The sequence below is a fragment of the Arachis ipaensis genome, chromosome B08 (assembly GCF_000816755.2).
Source record: "Arachis ipaensis cultivar K30076 chromosome B08, Araip1.1, whole genome shotgun sequence".
Classification (NCBI taxonomy): Eukaryota; Viridiplantae; Streptophyta; class Magnoliopsida; order Fabales; family Fabaceae; genus Arachis; species Arachis ipaensis.
In genome coordinates this window covers 61,725,970-61,733,507 of record NC_029792.2, presented here as the reverse complement: position 1 = coordinate 61,733,507, position 7,538 = coordinate 61,725,970, and the positions used below count along the sequence as shown (strand labels likewise).

The 7,538-nt window shown below is 33.1% G+C and overlaps 1 pseudogene; it reads left to right on the top strand.

Annotated features, from left to right (window-relative positions):
- On the top strand, positions 2,846-4,474 carry LOC107612072 (annotated as a pseudogene).

Genomic DNA, 7,538 nt, shown 5'->3' with positions numbered 1-7,538 from the left:
TTAGGTTTTTTTCTTTTTTCTTTTTTTGCTGAAGCTGCTGAGTATTGTGTTTTTGGGAAGGGGGAGATTGAAATGTCACCAAAGAAGAGGTAGATTAGCCGCAATTCTTTAAAATTCGTGATAAAACCAAATCAAATAGCTGCTCTTCTACCGTTTACCACTGAAACTGCTGGAAAACCACCAGATAGCGGTGGTTGTGAAAATATCTGCTAATTGGCCATCGTTATCTTCCATTTTTGTGGTAGTAGTGGTGCACGGTGCTGGTTATCTTCCCGAGGGTCAGGGGGCATTGCTCCGTGGTTCAGGCGTTGGGTTATTTGGGTCAGACCCATGGTGGTGGCTTGAGGAGTGCTCTTCGAAATTCTTCATCATGCTGCCAAGACTTGGCGAATCCCCCACAGAAGGTGCCAATGTACGTGATGTTGCTGGTACGAGTTATAAGATGGATTGAAGACTCACTAGTCGAGATGGTGACGGGACTGGATTTTCGGAGAGACAGGGCTGATATCTGCAAAAATACTTTGACACCCAAGTCAAAATGGATCTAAGAGCAATAGGTGAAAGTTAGGAATGTGTGTCGTACCTAAGGGCCCTTGGCCCCCTTTATATAGGCTGGGGTAGTTATCTTATCTCATTTTGTTGGAGTTAAATCCCAAAATGGTCCTTGAGATTGGCGTCGTGCACTAAAGTCGTTCCTGAGATTCCAATTGCACCAATTACGTCCCTGAGATTGAAAAAAGTGCACCATATTAGTCCCTGACCCATTTTCCATTAACGATGTGATGACATGGCATGATGACGTGGACTGTAAGTGACATGTGTCACTTCATGATTTGGCCACGTGTAATGGTATGATGATGTGGTGACCAGTGACACGTGGTACGCTGACGTGGATGGTTGTGCCAGGTGTCACAATGTTATTTGGCCACGTGTCTGTTTGTGCCATGTGTCGCAACAGTATTCGTCCACGTGTCATTCATTATGTCATCGTGGTAGATGCACTAAATTAGTCCCTCACTTTGCATTAAATGACTCATTTTAGTCCCTAAAATTGAATGTTGTGCACCAAACAAATCCCTTTACCAGTTTTTTCTCATTTTTTTTATATAAATTCAAAATTGTCAATATTTTTTTAATGCATTAATTTGAATTCTATTTTTCACATGTTCTTCAAATAAAAGTGTTTTTATAAAATATTTTTTTCTCTTGCGAATACCCTAACTGCCAACTTGGAGTTGACGTGAAGGCATTTCAAGCACCTTCACTATCATCTCCGACCTCTTTCAGTGCTTTTATAAAATATTTTTTTCTTGTGGATACCCCTAACCGCCGTCATGGAGTTGACGTGAAGGCATTTCAAGCTTCCCTCGTTACCATCTCCGACCTCTTTCGTTTAGACTGCAGAGGTCGGAGATGGTAGTGAGGGTACTTGAAGTGTCTTCAATCTATCTCATTGTATTTCATAAGAAAAAAATCTTTATTTTAATTATTAATTTCTTGTTAAAAAATATTTTTTATGAAAAAAATGTGTCTAATCAATCATATAATTATTTTTTTTTATTAACATACTAATATATTACAAAATTGATCAATGTTAAATTATTAAAAAAATTATATAATTAAAACTAAAATCTTAAAAATTTTGATGAAAATATTTGTATTTAAACGATATATGAAAAAATATAATTGAAATTAGTGTAATCAAGATATTAAAAATTTTAAATTTAAAAAAAATGAGAAAAAATTAGTGAAAGGACTAGTTTGGTGCACGACATTCAATTTCAGGGACTAAAATGAGTCACTTAATGCAAAGTGAGGGACTAATTTGGTGCATATATAACAATGACACAATGGATGACACGTGGACGAATACTGTCGCGACACGTGACACAAACAGACACGTGGCCAAATAACATTGTGACACGTGGCACAACCATCCACGTCAGCATGCCATGTGTCACTGGTCACCACATCATCATACCATTACACGTGGCCAAATCATAAAATGACACGTGTTACTTACAGTCCATGTCATCATGCCATGTTATCAGGTCGTTAATGGAAAATGGGTAATGGACTAATATGGTGCACTTTTTTCAATCTCAAAGACGTAATTGGTGCAATTGAAATCTCAAGAACGATTTTAGTGCACGACGCCAATCTCCGAAACCATTTTGGGGTTTAACTCCATTTTATTGGCTAAAATAAAAAAAAAGTGTTTAAATTTGAATGATGATTAGGAGTTTATAGTTAGCAGATTGATTCGAAATCGGATAACTAAGTCGTAATTGCTTCGATTGAAAATTAGGTTCAAAACAAACTACTATATGTATTTTTGTATAAATATATATAAAATTTTAATATATACTTAACATAATTAATTTTAATATATACTTAACAAAATTGATAATGGCAATATTACTCCCCTAAAATATTTACAATTAGTATTTAGTAAGCAAACATGCTGGTGTTGGTGGGTTGAGTTTAAAATCCGAGACAAAGCCGCAGATAATACAATTATAAATAAAAATTAGTAAAAATTATTAAAATTCTTGTTAGTTACATAACGGAATTGTTACGAAATTTATATAGATCGAATTTATAGTCTTACTATAAGTGTGAGATAAATTATTATCAGATAATCATCCTCTTTTAAGATAGCTTTTGGAGCCAAAGCGAATTCATTCGATTCTAATATTATATTTATCAGAATGGGTTTTATATTTGAATTTGAGCTCTCACGAATCTAGTCACATTGAGTATTAGATCTTGATCGAGCACTATAAAACAATTAGTTTTGAATCCTTGAAGAATTCGAATCCAACTTTTCTTCAACAAAAGGAAAGTAAACAATTAGTTAGTCGGTGATGAGATCAGACCAGAAAAGCTAGGAAACTATCTTAGCTTGCACATTCAAAGCTTAGTATATTTATTTATATATTGTCTTAATATGGCTCGTGTTTAAATTTTTCGTTAATTAATTATTAGCTATAACGGTGAACTGTATCAATCACATATAAATTATTGTTTTCTTGTCAACTACTCATATATACTTTATGAACATTATTATCACAATGTATAGTAGTGCTATAAAATGATAAAAAAGAAACAACTAAAAACTGTGTACTTAATTAGTACTTCATTTGCTCTGCATAAAAAATAAATAAATAAATAAGAAAATGGAAGAGGTAGTTCTTTTGGGATTCTAGACCAGTCCTTATGTTTTGAGGGTGAAGATTGCCTTGTTAGAGAAAGGAATTGAATTCCAATACAAGGAAGAGAGAGATGTATTTGAAGATAAAAACAAGAGTGAATTACTCCTCGAGTCAAATCCAATTTACAAGAAAGTTCCCGTGCTCATCCTCAATGGCAAGCCCATTTGTGAGTCCCTCATCATTCTTGAATACATTGATGAGGTTTGGAAGCAAGAACAGCAGTTGTTCTCTGCTGATCCTTACTACAGAGCCAAAGCCAGGTTTTGGATTGATTTCTTTGACAAAAAGGTTAGTTACCATTCTCTCTTACTCTTATTAAATAAGTCATATATATATATATATGAATTGATGAATCATACACTCTAAAGTAGAAAACTAAGGTGAGGGTTTGATTTTAATTTTCAGTATTAAGATAAATAAAATCTTTTGATATTATCATTTTAAATAAATCAATTGATTTTGAAAATTTTAATTGGATCAAATAATTTTACCAATTAAATTATGTTAAGATTTTATATTTTATATTTTCAATTTACTATTTTAATTTTATTAAAAATTTCAATTTTTAACTACATTATTAATCGTATTATTTATTGAAAAAGTAGGACGTCTCACGTGTTAAAGATAAAATTAAAATTTGAACAAAACTTAAGGAACCAAAACATAATTTACTCTTATTTTTATGACACTTATGAGAAAAAGATTTATTCGATGTGAAAATTCGATAATGCAGACAACTACCTGTGGCAAGAAGTTGTGGGCTAACAAGGGAGAAGACCAAGATGCTGCAAAGAGAGAGTTTGTGGAGTGCTTGAAACTGCTGGAAAATGAACTTGGAGAAAAGCCTTATTTTGGAGGTGACCATTTTGCCCTTTTGGATATCGCATGGATACCAATCACATGCAGGTTTTACACTTATGATAAGTTATGCAAATTTAGTGTGGAGGAAGAATGTCCCAAGTTCATGGAATGGGTCAGAAGATGCAACATGAGGGAGAGTGTTTCGAAGACCCTTCCTGATCCATTCAAGGTCTTTTGACTTTGTGTTGGAGGTTAAGAAAAGGTTTCAAATTCAGTGAGATCGTTGGGAAATAATTTTGAAAAAAAAAAAAAAAGCTCATAACATTATTGTTTCTTGAAAATTATTGTAAATATTAGAGTTCACCTTGTTTAATAGTGGATATCGAGTAACAAGTTGCCTTTGTTTCCAATATATGTAACGTTCTCAGTAATATAGTTTTAAAGTATTAAAATAGTGAGCGTTTAGAGGAATGATTTAAGAATGAATCTCGCTAGGAAGTCAATGAGGTATTTTTACAATAATTATAATGGGTTGTTTGTTTGGTCCAATATGAATTAAAAATGAAAATTAACCCACTTTTATCTTAATTCAAAAATTAGTGTTCAATTTTGTTTTAACTTCTACCACATAATCCTTAATTTTAATTTTTTCTCAATTCCCCTTTTTGAACGGAAAGTAACGCTACCCCTCAAACCCCCTACTGTCGCTGCTGAACATCCCGACCCGCAGCCATCGTGTGACCTGCAACCTGCGTTTGTGCCGATTAGGACTTTAGTGGCCAACCTCCATTGCGCTTGTCCTCCCTTGCTGCAGCAACTGCTGCGCACTGTCACGGCTGAACATCCCGTCACCGGATTGCCCCGTGACAAGGAGCCTCCGTCGCTCACTCATAGTGAAAATAACCATCCACTCAAGGATAAAAATAATCATCCACATATCTAATAAATTGAACATTCAATATATTTTAACTATATATAACTAAATACAATCCAATCAAAATAATCATCCACATAATAATTAAAATAATCATCCGCATATCGACTAAAATGACCATCCTATATAATATGGAGAGTAGCGGAGTTCGTTTCGGGAAATATTCCCTGGCCAATGACCATTACATATTAGCTTCCTTCAACCATTCCCCATAGTCTTATTTTGAATATTTGATCATTCCCCATATAAGACCAATCATAGTCCTAACATCATCTACTATCCTGAAAATTTGATGCTTCACATTGCTTTTTTGGTGTGTTCGTAGATCAAAATTTTGTAAAAAACAAAAAAAAATAGAACAAGACGATGCAAAAGAAGATGGAGATGGATGGTGCTGGTAGTGGCGTTACTTGCAGGGAGGTGTTGCTGTTGGGCGTGGTGGTGGATCTTCAAGGAATTGGAGAGTTGAGTTGACTTTCTCCAGAGAGGAGGACGAGAGAGTAAGACTTACCGTCCGCGATGATGGCTGCCGGAAGAGTGGCGCATAAACAGCAGCAAAGGACGTGGCACATTGGACTGACTGACGGAGGTGGAGGCGGAATCGGTGGGAGGCTGTATCCTAATTTTTTAAATTTTAAAATTTAAAATTAAATAATTAATTAATGATCTGATTTTTTATTTTAATTTTATCTCCTTTTTTTAATCCGATTGTTTACATTGTACACTAAAATCATTGTCTCCTCATACTTTCTCTTTAAGAATTGAAAAAGTATGAGGAGCCAATAAATTTAATGTACAATATGTACAACAGTGATAAAATTAAAATTAACATTAAATAATAATTAAGTTAATTAACTTTTAATAATTTCCAATTTGAAATTCAAAATAAATAAGGATTTGCAACAGTTCATACACCACAAAAACGGTCTCCTTGTCTCCCATGTGATGTGACTTCCTTCTCGCCCAGTTTCTTCCTTTCTTGCCCAGTTTTTTCCTATCTCACCAGTGCCGCACCGTCACTGACAGCAGCCACCGTTGCCCATAGTTCGCCGTCGCTCATAACAATTAAACTCATTTACAATACGGACGGTTACTCCTATTCTCATCATATGCTCCCGATTTCTGGTGCCCCTCAGCCTCACCTATGCTGTTGCAACCCCTCCCGGTCCACCGTGCTGCCAACGCTGCCGCAGACTCCAGCCGACGCCGCCACGGGTACCTGTATACCCCGCCAAAAGCTCAACGATGCCGCTGTTTGGATTAACTGTGCGAGTATGGTAGATGTAACGCACGCGTTCTTGAAGGCAATATCAAATCAAACACTCAATTGCTTACTTTTGATTCTTACTCTTGTCTCTTCATCTGTTCAAGCTTTTTTTTTTTCATTTTTTGTTGTTCCAGTTTTATGGTTCCATCAAATCATAAGTCTCATGTGTCAAATTATACATTTTTTCTTTTTTTAATAAAAATTAAATTGTTGGATAATCATAGTTATTTCTTCTGTTTATTTATCTTCTTCTTCTTCTTCTATTTTAATGGTCAATTTAGGATGGTCATTTTAGTAGATATGCAGATGGTTATTTTAATTTTTATGTAGATGGTATTTTTTATGGGTTAGGTTTAGTTATATATAATTAAAATATGTTAGATGTTCAATTCATTAAGTATGCGGATGATTATTTTTATCTTTAAGTAGATGGTTATTTTTACTAAGGGTAAGTGACGTGTGGCAAACCAAATAGTGACGGTAAAGTGGGATGCTTACTGATGAAGGTGGGGGTGGCCGCTGATTGAAATTAAAAATAAGAGAGTATTGGAGTGAAATGCTTTAGTAAATTAGGATTTCAGATTTTTTTTTAATAACTAACAGAATTTTTAAAAAATTTAAAATTTAAAATTGAAGAATTTAAAATTTAAAATTTAATGTGAAATAATTGAATGAGAATTTTTGAATTTAAGTAATCTGTGGGGTAATTTTTATTATTTATTCCTATTGAACTAAATAACTAACCATTATGCACATTATCAAGATTTCTCATTGTTTTCTTAACGAAATTCGTAAGAATTTAAGGTAATAAATTATTTGGAAATTTATGAATTATTGTATTACAAGGGTCATTGCTAATATAAGTAATAATATGTGTTTTATTAAGAACATATTTTAAGAACATATAATATTCTATTAAAATTACTATAATGATATTTTCATATTTTGTATGATATCAAACTAAATTATCTTAGAAATTAAAATAATTAATTTTTGTGCTCATTATTTGAATTACCATTGAAGAAAAGATTTAATCGAATAATGGAATGTAATATTTCACATAATTAGTTCATCAAAAGTTTACGCTGTTAATTAATATGTAGAGCGAATAGATATTTAAAAGTGAGAATAATAACACATATCTAGCAATGCTAAAGTGATATTTATTTTGAAACAAGGTAATGTCATTTTGGTTGATAACTAATTCAATAATGAACAAGGTTATGTGATCAACATAATTTATTATTTTGGTTAATATTTAATTAATTTTAAATTTTAAATATTAAATTATAAATTTTAATAGGGATGAAATTAGATGAAA